The sequence below is a fragment of the Pseudophryne corroboree genome, chromosome 2 (genome assembly GCF_028390025.1).
Source record: "Pseudophryne corroboree isolate aPseCor3 chromosome 2, aPseCor3.hap2, whole genome shotgun sequence".
Classification (NCBI taxonomy): Eukaryota; Metazoa; Chordata; class Amphibia; order Anura; family Myobatrachidae; genus Pseudophryne; species Pseudophryne corroboree.
The window spans coordinates 484,295,513-484,312,806 of NC_086445.1; the positions used below are offsets into that span (position 1 = coordinate 484,295,513).

General features: G+C 47.0%; 1 protein-coding gene across 6 annotated transcripts in view; it reads left to right on the plus strand.

Moving 5' to 3' along the window:
• RPH3AL (rabphilin 3A like (without C2 domains)) overlaps positions 1–17,294 on the plus strand; it is a 645,411-nt gene that overhangs the window by 15,195 nt on the left and 612,922 nt on the right. The window contains exon 2 of one of the 6 annotated variants that reach the window (XM_063953878.1): positions 6,673–6,737. The exons of the other annotated variants lie outside the window; for them this stretch is intronic. The gene's annotated coding sequence lies outside the window, so the exon portion shown is untranslated. The remainder of the gene's footprint in view (positions 1–6,672; positions 6,738–17,294) is intronic. 6 annotated transcript variants of the gene reach the window in all.

Below are 17,294 nucleotides of genomic sequence, written 5' to 3' on the forward strand. Positions count from 1 at the left end.
GGGGGTCCATGACCCCCCTGGAGGGAGAATAGATAGCGTGGCGTGCATAGCGCCACCATACCTACAGCGTGGCAAGGCCAGCGAGCCCGCAAGGGGCTCATTTGCGCTCTCGCTATGCTGTCGGTAGGCCGGCGGTCGAGCTTCCGGCGCCGGTATGCTGGTTGCCGGGAGCCCGGCCGCAGGCATGCCATACCACACCCTCTTCAAGGAATACCTTTATTTCCTGGTCTGGTCTCTACAAAGTAGGAAGATTCAGTGTAAATGCCACAGCAATGCCCTTTTCTTTAATTAAAATGTATCCAGTGTTCACCTTTAATGGTGCTTGGTTTTGATTAATTTATCACATATTATGGGATGAGGAGGTATCTTACATATGCCATTTTTGTGTGATTAAAGCGATTTATTACATTGGACAAAGTGTGCCAAGAAAAAGAAGTGTGTTCCACTGTAACTGTATGTAACTTGAAGGTATGCTGATTCTTCATTTAACTACATTTTTTGAAGGGGTTGGGTTTGATATTCCGGCGGTCAGGATGCCAGCGGTCAGAATACTGACCTTGTCATCTCAATGGTGATAATCCCGACAGAGGCAAGGTAAATATACTTGCCTTTCTGCAATCCCCCCCTACACTAACCCTCCCTTCCCACAGCCTAATCCTAACCTTCCCCCCCTTGCAACTTAACCCTCCCGGTGGTGCTGAACCCTAACCCCCCATTCCTGCAGCCTAAAATTTACCCTCTCACCCCCGCAGCCTTACCCTCCCCGTCGGTGCATAAACCTAACTCCCCCTCCCCGCAGCCTAACCATAACCCTCTCCCCGCACCTAAACCTACCCCCTCCCCACGGCATACCTCTACGGCAGGCCGGCAAACATTCATTGGTGAACCCGGCTGTCAGGATTCTGGCACCAAGCTTGTGTTCCTAGGTGTGATGCCGGTGCCGGCATCTGTATTTTGACAGCCAATGGCCCTCATTCCGAGTTGTTCGCTCGCTAGCTGCTTTTAGCAGCATTGTACACGCTAGGCCGCCGTAGTTTTTTTTGGGCGGAGGTCAGTGTTGTAGAGAGGCTGGAATAAAAGGAGACAGATAAATCAGACGGGCAGTGCTGTATTACGGTTACAGTGAAGCATTGTGTACAGTAGTCTGTATGACTAATACACGTTTTCCACCTAAATCCTCGGTCGGACTCAGGATTTTGAACACTTTTTCAACCCGGCTTGGACCCGCTTCAGATGCTATTTCCACTGGACTTCGACCTGGGTTATTCCCTGGTCGACCCTGTTTCCACTGAATCTGGGTATCCCTGTAAAAACCTATGGATGTTATTAAAAATTTACTTTTTTCAGGATCACAAAGGTGAGGTCACAAAATGGAACAAAAGGGAGGGGTGGAGACTGCTCACAGCATTGCAGCAATGATTGCCAATGGAGTGCCTGTGTGTAGCCTGGAGTTGCAGACTGTTTGCAGTTTTCTGCTGTTTTATACAGCTACAGAGAACTTGATGCAGCTTCTCATTCTGTTCTACCACCTGCTGCTTTAGAGGAGAAGGGTGCAATTCTTTGTGCAGTAGGCTAGTTCTTGATGGCAATATTTGCAGAGGAGTAGAGTGCTGATATTAGCCAGCGTTACATCTATCATTCGAATGAGCACTGCATCAGGCCAATGGATGTGGGTGAGAGACCGCAGACATGGAGAAGCATTCATAAAGACCTTTGAAGATTTTTTTAGGAGTAGCAGTGGATGGGACATTTCAGGATGTCACGTGTTACATTCTATTATATTTTAGATCTACTGTGCCAGCAATTACCAAGCAGACCACCAAGTTCCAGAAGGCCATTGATCCAAGCAGGAGATTAGCGATTGCACTCTGGTGTTAAGCCACCCCCCTAGGGTATCACACACTCTCCTGTTTATTTGAAGTAGGGATTGGCACAGTCTGCAAGACCATTTCCCAAGTCACGCGGGCATTGCTGGATACCTTGATACAACAGGCTATGAGGCGGGGAATTAAATTTAATCACTGAGTGCATCTGTGCCAAAATTGCGGCCAATCTTCCCTCAATGGTGCAGTAGAGAAGACAGACAAGTTTTTAAATGTAAACTTTTTTTGGTTTATTCTGTTTTCAATAATTTCTCAGTTTTAAAAATTGTTCAAATGTAATTAGTTGTATGTATTGTTGTAAAACAGTTGGCACAAATTCTTTGAATTTACATAAATTGCTTGTTACAAAAAACATTTTGAGAAAGGTGCAAAGTATTATAAGGTACACAATTATAACACCACAAAAATGAAGCACAACACCAGACTAAAAATAAGCCATATATATCAACGTAACCCAAACTGGGTCCTCAAGACAGGTTAACACCGAAATAATGACGCCGGAATCCCAACACATATCTGAATGCCAGCTCTGGCATCCAGACTGGAATCACAATCAAGTGCAAACATAGAAAATACTCTATTTAAACATCATAAAATTATTTGCTTTCCATATATCAGGGTCATGGGCGTATGGAAGGCGGTTCCGGAAGAGCGCAAGCTCCAGGTGCCAAAGCCGTCAGAGGGTACTGGTGGAGCGGTGGGTCACGGCACTGCAGGGAGTGGAGAAGCGTGTCCCGAAACAGCGGGTCCCAGTGCTGCAGGGAGCGGAGAGTCCCGAGGATGCGGGGAGTGGACAATTTTGCTGCTTTTAAATTTTATTCGTTGAGTAACAATTAATTTTAACAGATTACACTATCCCGATATTTGTTAAATATTGGGCACAACAGCTTATAATTATTATTGTCATTTATATATACAGTGTTCCATAGTGTCAGAAAATGGGGAAAACAGAAGACAATTAAAGTGCTTCAGTTATTGCCTCACATCCTTGGCACCCCTATACCCCCCCCCGCTCCCACCACCACCACGACACACACATAGTAAGGCCCGGCGGCAACAGGGGACACCTGTGCAGGGACCCCAGGATCAGGGGGGCCCCAAGGATCAGGGACACAAATAACGGGGCCCCAGTGACAATATTGCTTTTTAAAGTGTATGCTCCAACTGCTCAATTTAAGTAGGAATACAATTAACAGGCACCCTAAACCCCCCCTACTTTTACCCCATAACTTTGTCCAGTTTCTGTGGTCCATTTTGTATACAGGTCATGCTGTCTGATGCAGTGGTAGACAATAGGTAACTCATGGCAAGCAGTAAATGAATGTTCCAGACCCTTGTTCAGATAATTGTGATGTTCAAAATACCAGCATGAGGCATTTACTTGTCATTTTGTTGTGACACATAAGAAAGCATGTATTGGTATATAAGAGAAATAGTAGACATGAGCGTGGGGTTCTGTTGAAGCAGCATTCCCACATACTGTAGATAGATATTTTTATTTATATAGCAAATTAAGCTGAATCTGATGGACATCATTCTTAACGATCCACCTACAGATCATTATTGCTTTTTCTTTGCCTCTCAGGAGGGAAAACATTTGTGGCTGCCAAAAGGTCACATATATCTTCTTTTGTACGGTAGTACTTTGTATAACTATTTTAACAAAATGTACAATACACTTTCCACTGTGAGTTTACTTGTCTTGCAAAAGCAAATAGTGAAAAATGTGTGTTTGAATACATTTTTTCATATTTGTGTTAAGTCATATAATATGTCCATTCCAACCATACTTGCCTACTTTCTTGGACTCCTCTCTGGACTTCTCTGCAGATAATTTCAGGGGTGGGTCTGGCTGTCACATCATAGCAGTAAAATATCACCATTCGTGGGTCTGAGAGGAGGGGGTGGTGCAAAATAACATGAATATGCATGTATGTCATGTTGTAATATATTTCTTACATGTATGTTTAGTAATAACTTGCTCAAAGAAAAGCCCCCTGAAATTACTATCAACAAGTAGATGGTACAATATTGAATCTATTAAACTACCAATTAAACGTAGTCCGTTTCTTCTTTGTTATACCCCAAAGAAGAAGCATAAGACCAACATGGGTATATCAAGGTATTTTTCTTGTTTGTTTATGGGATGGGATCCAGTCAGAAGGTCGACACAATAATGTTGACATACTGTATTGCAAATGTGTGACCGGCACTATGTCCATATTTTCAGAATGTTGACATATTCACAATGTGAAATCTGAACTGTCTCCGTATGAACTTTTGACATGCTTGGGTTGGGCGCTGCCAGGAGGGCAAGGGTTATGCGGTGGGGGAGATTAGCATTTGGATGCGGGGATGGGGGGAGGTAGGGATAAGGGGATTAATAATCACTTGTATGCAACTGCAGTGACATTGCTAACAGAACTCATCCTCACGGGATACCTGGAAGACACGCTGGAGCCACTAAAGCCACCAGGAGGAAAAACACCACTAGACCACCAGGAATGGTTTGTCAACTGTTCATCATGTTGATATATCATCCATGTAGACATAACAAATGTTGACTTGGTTAATGTCAACATGGTCCCTGCCCTGTTGACATGCGGCATGTCGTTAGTTCAGTCATCAGCATGATGATATGATAACTGTCAACCAATTATACAGCACCCGTCTAGGACAATGGATCCATGTATATTGCAATGTGGTGGTAATATATTCTTAACAGTGATATAAAATTTTAACATTGAAGAAAGACAATACAGAGATTGAAACAAAATATAGTGACAGAGGTTCTCAAACTTGGTTCTCAGAACCCCAAACAGTTCATGTTTTCCAGGTCTCCTCACAGAATCGCAAGTGAAATAATTAGCTAAACCGGTGGCTCTTTTAAAATGTGTCAGTGAGTAATGAATACACCTATGCACATGCTGGGTGACCTGGAAAATGTAGCTTGTTTGGGGCCCTGAGAACCGAGTTTGAGAACCACTGATCTGTTGTGTTAAAAACAATGGGGCATATGTAATAGGGTCCGAGTTGCGGGATGCCGGCTCAGTCATTTTTTTAAAGCGGCAATCATTTACAAGACAAAACCATTCCTTAGAGAGCGTCAGAGATCGGTTAACATCTGGCAAACTCTGACCCTATTACAAATGAAAAAACAGAAAACAACATGACCAGACGCCTATTAACAAGCCAAATACCTGCAGCTTATTCTATGGGTATACTCAACCCATATACAACAAGGAAAATGTACAGAGAAATGAAAAAGCGCTGGTAATTGGCTAAAACATATTTCGCTTTTATTTAAAATTTATAAACATATAAATTATATCAAGGCGCACAGTATACCGGCGCCGGAATCCCGACAGCTGGCATACCGACACTTTTTGTCCCTCTTGGGGTCCACGCCCCCCCTGGAGGGAGAATAAATAGTGTGGCGCACGTAGCGCGCCACCGTGCCCGCAAGGGGCTCGACACGCTGTTAGTATGCCGGCGGTCGGGATCCCGGCGCTGGTATGCTGGTCGCCGGGAGCCCGGCCGCCGGCATACCATACTACACCCATTTAAGCCAATTACCAGCGCTTTTTCATTTCTCTGTACATTTTCCCTATTACATATCCCCATTTTTTTTTCGTTCCACGATGTCTTATATCTGTTTTAAGCTTTTCACCCAGCATAATTTCCATTAGATCATAAAATAGAACATCGCTATGCACAGAGGTTGCACAATTCGTAGATACAGCTAGTAAGTTGTTTGCTTTTGTCAGCTTTGAGATTGATATTGAAGTCAAGGACATCATTTTCCATAGGCACACAACATTCCTCAAACGAGAAGGGAACTATAAGGCAATGAGCTGAAGCTTGGAAAGGTTTTGTCATGTGCTCCACCAGTAATACTGAACAGTAATGCTACAAGTTTATAGAACGTGTATCTCATAATCTAAATATTATTTTTAACTTTTATTTAAAAAATGTTTTTCAAAGTCTCTGTGGTGCCATACAAGGTACATTTAAACACATTTCCGTTTCAGAGAATAAGTAGAAAGCAAAACATATATACACAATATATAATTATTATAATTTCTTTTTTTTTTTTTAAGCGATACATTTAAGCCAATGGTTCCCAAACTGTGGTGCCTCAGGACACTTGCAGGGGTGCCCTGGGTTGGTGGTCCTGGACAATTAAAAATATGTATGGTCAGTGTGGGTGTGTACTGGTGGGGGTGCAACAAGCCCCTTGCGTGCCCGCTGCGCTCGCCATGCTGCGGGCTCGGTGGCGACCGCAGGTTCTGTTCCCACTCTATGGGTGTCGTGGACACCCACGAGTGGGAATAGTACCTGTTGGTCGGCGTGCCGACCTTCGGGATAGTGAGGGATGCAGGGGGAGGTAATGTGACCTGCGGTCGCATGACCGCCGGTCACATAACTACATCCCATCAATGTAATAGGCAAAACCAGTGCTTGTGGCTGGAAATCATAAAATATGCAGACAACAGAAGCAAATCTTATCCCTCACCGTATTACAGTGCATGTTTCCCTCATCTCGTTGTTAGTACACACACAGGTCTATTCATTACTGGCTAACACATTTTAGTAGATCCACAGGTGGTGCTAATTATCTGACTTGCTATAGTGAGGAGAGCTGTAAAACATGCACTGTTAGTTGTCCCTGAGAACTGCATTTTGGAAACACTGCTGTACTCTTAAAGAAAATAATAATTTACAACAGTCAAAGTTGCTTATTTGTATCTGCTTTTTAAGAAGTGCTTGTTTTTGTTTTTAAATAAAGGTCTATTTGGCGTCCTCATATTGACAGATGATGGAGGATAAATTGTCTGCTGTTGAATACTACAGGTATGGGGGGTTGGAACACAATATGGAGCATACAAATATATTTATGTGCATATATATTTACGTATACGCATATACAATTAAAGGGACAGCCGGCATCCTGAATGTTAGTATGACGGGGAGGGTTAGGGTTAGGCTGCCGGGGAGGGAGGGTTAAGGTAAGGTTAATTTAATTCAAAATGTCGGTATTATGGTGGTCGGGATGCTGCTGATGGTATTCTGCCATAATTAAATACCCATACCAGACCCCATATACAGTATTATACAGTATATAAAGAATATACGGCACTCAAGGACTTTTAAAGTGAAAGTATATTGTGAACAAAGAGCCTAATTCAGACCTGATCACTAGGGTGCATATTTTGCATCCCTGCGATCAGGTAGTCTCCACCTACAGGGGGAGGGGGAAATCGCTGTGCAAAGGTGCGATCGCATGTGCAGGAGAGCTGCAAAAACGTCTCTCCACAGCCCAGGACTTACTCTTCCAGTGCGATGATCGGGGCCGGAGCTGACATCAGAAATGCTCCCTCCAAACGCCTGGTCCCGCCTGCGTTTTTCCAGACACTCCTCTAAAACGGTCAATTGCCACCCAAAAACGGCCTCTTCCTGTCAGTATTGCAGTGCATACACATGCGCAGTTCAGACCTGATTGCCTGCTGTGTGAAAACGCACAGCAGCGTTCAGGTCTAAATCGGTCCCAAAGGCACCCAACCTTTTACACAGCTAAACCTGATTACTATGGGCGCAATATGCGGTAACGGAGATCATTTTAAAAAGGAAATTGGGCGTGATATGTCATTTGAATCTCACCCTTTGTGTGTTATCCCTTTTCTCCGTATATGTATTATGATTCACCCCAGCCCACCTAGTGGCCAGCTCCGGGAGGTGGTGGTGGTGGCGGAGGGTGTTGCAGGTCAGGGGTTGCTAGGCTGCAGACAGTGGCTATCGCCTAGATTTGGCAGTGGTAGCTAAACAGAACAATGGCACTCGTAAATATAATAAAATAATAAATATAATCAGTATGCTTATAAATCAATATATTCCAGTTGCTGTCTAGTAATAAACCTCTGTGCAGTTTATATATTGCAAATTACAGGGCACAACAGAAGACAGCACTTGGAATAAATGTTTAAAAGACTGATGGTTCCAAATAAAGCACAGTACTTCTTTAAGCACATAAAATCAGTGACGTGCAGTGAATTTAAATGGTACTGCTGCACTTACACAGCCTGCAGGCAGTACACATCCAGCCCAGCTGCCCCCTCTCTCACCTGGGTCCTGGGCAGGCAGACTTGTCCTGTGCAGAGACCCCCGTCCGGGAAACAGCAGGTGCTGCTGGGGCGGCTGAGGAGGCTGAAGGAGAGGGAAGAGCGCCGGTCGCCGCCGCACATCCTCTGCTGTCTGGCGGGTGACTCACTCTGCCATCAGCCGGGTCCCATTGCCGCTTCCCCGTGCCGCATATGTGTGATTGGACCCTGTCCAGGAGAGAGCAGGTGGCCGCCGCACATCCTCTACTGCCTGGCGGGTGACTCACTCTGCCTCCGCCGGGTCCCGTTGCCGCTTACCCAAGCCGCATATGGGTGATTGGACAGCAGATCCAGCACTGGATGCACTGTCCAATCACATGTGCCTCGCTGACAGAGGCGTGCTTTGATGTGGGCTGGAAGCCCGTCCCTGTCAGCAGCGAGGCACTTGTTCAAGTGCCGTTTTCTCATCTTTTTTTAAATGGGCTTTTACAGCCCAGTACTTGCCCCCCCCACTTTATCCCCATTCCCATTGTCAATGGGAGGCACTTGCTAACAGTGCCTCCCAAACTATTTTAATAGAACAAAATGATTAGATTAATATAAAGAAGGTACTTATGACTCAGAATATGTGTCATAAGTATCTGCTTTGTATTATTTTGATCATTAATGACAGGGGAGGCACTGCCTCCCCTGACTGCATTTCCCTGGCCCTCAGGCATGTCAAGTATTGAAAGTATCTACTCTTACAGAAAAGCACCCGATTTTGGGGTTAGGTGCAACAATGCACATAGTTTTGAAGAGAAGTGGAGAATTATAGGTCATCCTTCATGACAGTATTATTTAAACGTATACTATACTTTGTATAAATAGGCATCTAGTCTTTACATCCCTGTAAAGTGTAAAATTACTTGCATTTTATACATTACACGGATTCGGTATGTAATACCGGCTGAAGGGAGGCCGGCGTTCAGTATCCCAAAAGCCGGCATCCTGTCTGCTGGAATACCGTCAACGAGGCAGCAAATCCCCTCGCAGGCTCGCTGTGTTCACCATACAGGTTCTATTTCCACTCGGTTGGTGGCATGGACCCATCAACTGAGTGGGAACTACAGGCGGGTGTCGGTATTCCTACCAACAGTAAAATGTTGGCTGTCGGGATTCCAACGTCTGTATCGTGACCGCCAGAATCCCGACAGCTGGCATTGTAACTGCTTCCCCATTATACTATACATGTAGTAAAACAGTTCACACAATGGGGGTAATTCCGAGTTGATCGCAGCAGGAACTTTGTTAGCAGTTGAGCCAGGGCCGGTGCTAGGGTGTTCGTCGCCCTCCTGCAAAATATAAATTTGCGCCCTCCCATACTTTACATGTAGGGCCGGGGGGTTACCATGGCCTCCTGGGCCCCTGAGCTGCAGGAGATCCGTGTAAGCCTATGGATGTGAACTCTCTGCCCACACTCACTCTGTGCAGCGCTAGTTACAGCCCTGCACACAGACAGTGCCGTAACTAGACATTTTACCGCTGTGTGCAAGAGAGGGAATCGGCACCCCACACCTGTATGTAAAATAGGGGCAGTGCGCGCCTGCGGCGCGCACAAAAAATATAGGGGCGTGGCTTCGCGGGGAAGGGGTGTGGCCACAAAATAATACCAATACATATTATAGTAGTCTCCATTATTCAAACTATGCCGCACAGTAGTGCCACTACACCAGGTAGAGCCCCTTTTACACATTACGGCCGACAGATTCCGCTTTTTACACATTACGGCGGACAGCGCTCCCCTTTTTACACATTACGGCGGATAGCGCCTCCCTTTTTACACATTACGGCGGACAGAGTCCCCTTTTTACACATTACGGTGGACAGCGTCCACTTTTTACACATTACGGCGGACAGCGCCTCCCTTTTTACACATTACGGCGGACAGAGTCCCCTTTTTACACATTACGGCGGACAGCGCTCCCCTTTTTACACATTACGGCGGACAGCATCCACTTTTTAAATACAAACACACACACACACATATATACACACACACACACACACACACACACACACACACACACACACACACACACACACACACTTTCTCTCTCACACTCTTTACATACCCTTACCACAATCTTGCTGGCCAGATCTTCCACAGTCTGCTAGCCTGGTCCGTGTAGCTCCGCCCCCTTGGTCCGTGTAGCTCCGCCTCTTGGTCCGTGTAGCTCCGCCGCCTTTCGTCAGACCGAAAACACTCCTCTCCCTGTCACAGAGGACAGAGGAGAAGGAGTCATGCTGCCGGCGCTGCTGCGGCTGCCTGTCAGTGTGACAGGGCAGGCGCAGCAGCAGCAGCAGGGGGGACAGGACGGCGCTTCAGCTGGGATGCAGTGCAGGCAGGCGCCTCTCCTGCCCGGCGCCTGCCTGCACTGCATCCCTTTGCTGAGCGGCTAGCGCCGGGCCTGAGTTGAGCAAAACCATGGGGGTAATTCCAAGTTGATCGCAGCAGGAATTTTGTTAACAGTTGGGCAAAACCATGTGCACTGCAGGGGAGGCAGATTTAACATGTGCAGAGAGAGTTAGATTTGGGTGTGGTGTGTACAATCTGCAATCTAATTTGCAGTGTAAAAATAAAGCAGACAGTATTTACCCTGCACAGAAACAAAATAACCCACCCAAATCTAACTCTCTCTGCACATGTTATATCTGCCTCCCCTGCAGTGCACATGGTTTTGCCCAACTGCTAACAAAATTCCTGCTGCGATCAACTTGGAATTACCCCCCATGTGCACTGCAGGGAGGCAGATTTAACATGTGCAGAGAGCAGAGCCGGCCATAGGCATAGGCAAACTAGGCAATTGCCTAGGGCATTCGATATGTCTAGGGACATCAGCAGCTTCTGCTGATTAAAATGATATGTGACATGCCTATATTCTGTGTAGCATTTCATATGCAGATACAGCCAGTCTCACACAGAATATAGGTATGCTGCATATCATTTTAATCAGCAGAAGCTGCTTGTGTATCCTAGCCACATAGCAATGCAAATAAGATGCATTTTCATAAAAAAAGGTGCCCGATGTTAGAATTGAGGCAATATTTATGAGGACACATCTGTATCCAAGCAGAGGCAGAGGTCACAGTGTTAGTGGCAGTGTGAGTGTTGTGTGCATGTGAGTGGGTTGGTTGTGCAGTAGTGTTCAGAATATGTGTAAGGAGCATTATGTGTGTCATGTAAAAATGCATTAATAATGTGCAACATACAGTACGTGTAAGGGGCACTATGCGTGTCATTATGTGTATAAGGGCATTAATAATGTGCGGCATATGTGTAACAGGGTACTACTGTATGTGTGTCATTATGTGTATAGGGGCACTAATAATGTGCAGCAAATTTGTAGGGGGCACTATGTGTGTCATTATGTATATAAGGGCATTGATAATGTGCAGCATATGTGTAAGGGACATTATGTGTAAAAGGGCATTAATAAAGGTTGGCATAATGTGTAAGGGGCATTATGTTTATAAGGACATTAATAATGTGTCTCATATGTGTAAGGGGCATTACTGTGTGGAATGTGTGTAAATGCATTACTAATGTGTGGCATTATGTGTATAAGGTGCTCTACTATGTGGTGTTGCGTATAGAAAGGGCACTACTGTGTCGTCTAATGTGAATAAAGAGCAATAGGGTGTGCTGTAATGTGAATAAGGAGCAATTCAGTGTGATGTAATGTGAATAAGGGGCTCTACTGTGAGGAGTAACGTTAAGTAACGTTATAAGGTAAAGTGATACTACTGTGGGATGTAATATGAATTATGAACACTATCGCATGATCATATGTGAATAAAGTTGCAGTACTGTGTGGCGTAATTGGAATTGGGGTTATTGTGTGGCCATGCCCCTTGCCAGCAAAAACACACTCCTTTTTGGGCTGTGCGCCAAATGTGCAAACTTTTCCTATTTAAAATATAGGGGGTACAAGGTCAGAGGCGGAACCAGCGGTGGTGCTAGGGGGCACCAGCCAAAATGTTGCCTAGAGCATCATATTGGTTAGGGCCGGCTCTGGCAGAGAAAGTTAGATTTGGGTGTGGTGTGTTCAATCTGCAATCTAAATTGCAGTGTAAAAATAAAGCAGCCAGTATTTACCCTGCACAGAAACAAAATAACCCACCCAAATCTAACTCTCCCTGCACATGTTATACCTGCCTCCCCTGCAGTGCACCATGGGCCCTCATTCCGAGTTGATCGCAGCAGGAAATTTTTTAGCAGTTGGGCAAAACCATGTGCACTGCAGGAGGGGGGGGGGGGGGGGCAGATATAACATTTGCAGAGAGAGTTAGATTTGGGTGGGTTATTTTGTTTCTGTGCAGGGTAAATACTGGCTGCTTTATTTTTACACTGCAATTTAGATTGCAGATTGAACACACCACACCCAAATCTAACTCTCTCTGCACATATTAAATCTGCCTCCCCTGCACTGCCCAACTGCTAAAAAAATTCCTGCTGCGATCAACTCGGAATTACCCCCATGGTTTTGCCCAACTGCTAACAAAATTCCTGCTGCGATCAACTCAGAATTACCCCCAATATTTCCTACTTTTTGGCCTCCCTTTGGAAGCTCCCAGAGTGGAGGTCCTAGGAGAAAAGCTGCAGGGGCTTGATGACACCGTTCACATCACCATACCTCCCCAGTACACACGGACCCACTTTACAAGAGCTATCATAGTGCAGTTTGCATCACCAGGTCTTAGTTGCACTGCATGAGGGCATAATTTGTTTGCGACAAACATGTGGCATTGATCTTTTTGCTCTGTTCAAATATCAAGCTTTAAACATCCTAGTGACATTTGGTGGACCCGTTCATTCCAAGTAAAGCATTCGTTACCTCTAAACCCAATAAATAAAGACACGGAGACTTGAATTTGGCAGAAAAATTGCTAGCTATTTATTTGACCCTAACCATAGCAAACCTGTAAATGAAAACTTTGTTAAGATGCCGATACAGCCGGCATATGGTGGCAGCAAAAAGAACGGCTCTACTAACCTAAATTAACCGTAAAATACAAAAAATTCGAAACCATCCTAATTTTACTACAACTATCAAAAACCGGTAATAGGTGACAACTCCACCCCCACAGTGACCACCCACCGCTCCTGGGTGCCCTGCCGCTGCCTTCCCGGACGGGTGGTCAAGCGGCCAATAAGTCGATGGAGGTGAGTGCACCTAAACCAAATCAAACTGTAAATCACTACAGCTTACCATACAACCACCAACTGCCGTTCTTTTCCGCCAATAAATAGCCAACAATAAAACCAGCCAACAATTTAATGCCAAGGCACTCCGTGCCAGAACCTTTACCAACAGGGCGGGAGGGCGGGAAGGCAATTTCACCAACAAGAGAGAGACAAAATGTCTATCCTTCCCTATATATACTAACCCTCCCCTTTTCCCAAAGGGCTGTACTTTCCTTCCAGCTAGGTCCACCCCTCACAAGGTGTTTAACTCATTCCTTTCCTATGCTTTCAATTCTCTCTCCTACACATCCTAGTGACATTTGGTGGACCCGTTCATTCCAAGTAAAGCATTCGTTACCTCTAAACCCAATAAATAAAGACACGGAGACTTGAATTTGGCAGAAAAATTGCTAGCTATTTATTTGACCCTAACCATAGCAAACCTGTAAATGAAAACTTTGTTAAGATGCCGATACAGCCGGCATATGGTGGCAGCAAAAAGAACGGCTCTACTAACCTAAATTAACCGTAAAATACTAAAAATTCGAAACCATCCTAATTTTACTACAACTATCAAAAACCGGTAATAGGTGACAACTCCACCCCCACAGTGACTACCCACCGCTCCTGGGTGCCCTGCCGCTGCCTTCCCGGACGGGTGGTCAAGCGGCCAATAAGTCGATGGAGGTGAGTGCACCTAAACAAAATCAAACTGTAAATCACTACAGCTTACCATACAACCACCAACTGCCGTTCTTTTCCGCCAACAGCGAAAGACACCGCCACCATAACCTCACCCTACCTCCAGCAACCCTAGGAACAGATCCTCCAGGAAAAAACATCATCCCCTCATTGGATAGATGCACACCATCAGGCCGAAGAAGGTGACTTTGTCTCTGAACTGAATCCTAGGGTGGCGAACCACTTGGCCTCCGTGGGACAACCCACTTCGCCACCGCCCCATTCACCTTCTGCCTGGCCTCCTCAATTTCGCGACCGTCCGTCACACCTTGCCAACTCAACCTTGGCACCATCAAGGAGAACACCAATATACAATTGGTCCATTCCCCTTCTGCCTGGCCTCCTCAATTTCGCGACCGTCCGCCACACCTTGCCAACTCAACCTTGGCACCTTCAAGGAGAACACCAATATACAATTGGTCCACTGCTGCGGCCAAACTTGCCAGATCCTGTATCATGGCCCACCGCATCTCCAAAGACGTCCTCTTCCCCAGGTCGTTGCCACCTAAATGGACAACCAACACCCTAGGGCTACATGCTTGCTGGCCTGACTCACTAGTCTACTTCTCCACTCCGTCCACATCATCCCTTGCCAACCAAGCCAACGAACTTCTCGAGCCCTAGGAAACATCTGTGCCCCCTGCGATGCCAAAACTGGGCGGCCCAATACACATAAGAGTGGCCAACCACCCAAATAGGCAAGTCATCTTCCAACCAACCTGAAGAGGAGGAAAAAAGGGGGTAAAAGTGGATACTAATCATCTGTACCATCGTTTAATCTACTGCATTAACCTGAAGGATCTGCCAAAAAGAAAAATTTTGCTGTCGTATATTGCAGCAGTCTCGGCCTAGCCGATCTGCACGAGCAATCAGCCAATTTGCAGCCTAACATGAACACACAAATGGGAAAGATGAAAATAACCAAAAAAGGGGGGGGGGGAAGGGTTAAAACATGTAATAACTCAGCTGGAGGTGAAAGCATAAAGACCTGCTGAGGGACTCTGATTAAAACAGATTAGCCGAATTGTGGATTAGAATTCAGTCCGTCAAGTCAGGCAAAAAATTGCAAAATAACTCCAGACCCCCGCTGCCGGCTCATGCCAGCAACGGCGAGTAGCTAATCCCTGAGTAGGATAAAAAGGGGAAGACAAACAAACGCACAACACCATAACGTACTGAACTGTAATAACATGATTAAACGACTGGAATTGACACACAAGTACGCGCGAGCTAACATCTCATGCAACGGGGCGCATATACCGTCTGTAACTTGACGACTTCCATCGCCCCACCACCTGGATCTCAGCCATGTAAAATCCCGTCGCCGCAGCCGACGTCGCAGCCCCTATGCGGAAGGAATGCGTCCCGAACGCAGCGGGTGGAAGGCCCAAGCTCGCAAGACAGCGACCCAGCATCCCATGAAATAGATACTTCGTCACCGGCAGCCCGTCATAGTGCAGCGGCCATGACCCCCGACCGTCGGGCCGTACTGCCTCATATTGCACCGCCAACCTCACTGGGCAAATGCTCTCCTCAAGAGCCGGAACCAAGGTGACCCATTGACCTCTCCCCACTTGGTCCGTCTTAGAGCGCCGCAATCTGCAAAGCAAGGACTTCTCACCCACCAGCATGCGCGAATCTGCTCGCTTAGAAGGCGCTACCAGTTCCGAAACCCTAAAAGCCCCGTGGTAAGCCATTGAGCACGCCAAACTGAAGAACAACAGCAATTCAAAACATGGACGACGCGACACCTCTAACCGCCCTGATGACATCCAGCAACAAGGCCGCATCAATGGGCCTCCTCCTGTCAGGCGGCGTCGGCGCGACTCGCGCCCATCCTTTCATCGCCTTCAACAGAATCCCGCTCTTAGCCACGTCGGGGACGCCCTTTATTCTGCTGAAAAACGAAATCCTGGCCAAGTACCGGGATACCACCGCTCTGGACCTACCCGAAACATACAGCTGCCAAATAAAAGAAAGCATCCTCCGATGCCCGCTCTTACCTTGCTGAATTTGTCCTTAAACAAACTCCTCCCACTCGCTCCAAGCTTGCGGCTTAAGCGTGGCTGGCGCGACTGACCGCAACGCAAGACCCTCCAATCCGTCCCGATCACCTCCCAACATAACCGGGAAACTGAACACCATGTTCGTCGGCCTCCGGTGCCAACAAACAAAAACTTTCCCACTGCCCTCGTGACAGAGCGTCGGCAATTCCGTTCTCCAGCCCCGGCACATGTTGCGCGCGGAACCACACGTTCCGACGTAGGCATGTCTACAGCAACTGTCCCAGCACCCGCAGAATGACAGCGACTTCGCCCCCTTGTTATTTATCGCATGCGCCAACGCCCAGATTGTCACATCTAAACAAGATGCTGCGAGGAGCCAGCCGTTCGCCCCAAACCTCCAGCGCCCCCATAATGGGGAAAAAACTCCAGAAGCAAAAGGTCCCTGGTTACGCCTTCGCGATGCCGTCCACGAAGCCGCGCACCAAGATCCCTCCCGATAACATCCGTATCCAGAGGCCCCAGCCGCGTCGGTGAACAACTGCAACCTAGCGCTGACCACCATTGGAGCCTGCCATATACACACCCCGTTGAAATCCTCCAGGAATGAGGCCCATATTGCCCCATCCCCTTTAATCTCGTAGGATCATCGCACGAAATGATGTGGTCTGGCACACCCCGCAGTCGCCCTTTCCAGCTTCCGGCAGTGTGATCTTACGCGACCCTTCGAACCGGCCAATAGCTTCGCGGAGCTTCACCACCTTGTCCCGATGCAGCCGACCCGATCCTGCCGCTGTGTCGAAGTCGATCCCCAAAAGGACAAACAGGAGGACGGTCCCTCAGTTGTCTCCTCGTCCACTGAAACGCCGAAGTGGAAAAAACAGGGCTCGGATGCTGACCAGCAAGTCGCCGCACCGTGCTGAATGTGCCGCCCCGCACACAGGAAGTCATTGAGGTAATGGGCGACCCCATGACCCCTTGGCGAAAACTCCACGAACCAGTGTAGAAACGTGCTAAACCGTTCGAAAACGAGCATGAAACGGAACACCCCCTCGGCAAACCGTTGCCGATGAAATACTCCGCTCCGATCCGAAACCCCCTAAAACGGAATGAGTCCGGATGTAACGGCAGCAACCGAAAAGCGGATTCAACCTCATTCTTAGCCATGAGTGCCCCTGTCCCGTAACTGCGGACCAGCGCCAATGCCTCGTCAAACGACTGATAAACCACCGAACCATGATCCGGCGGCCTCACGTCATTGACCGCCGTCCCCTATGGGTAAGAAAGATGTTGAATAAGCCGAAAAGCGCCCGGAGTCTTCTTCGGAACCACCCCCACTGGA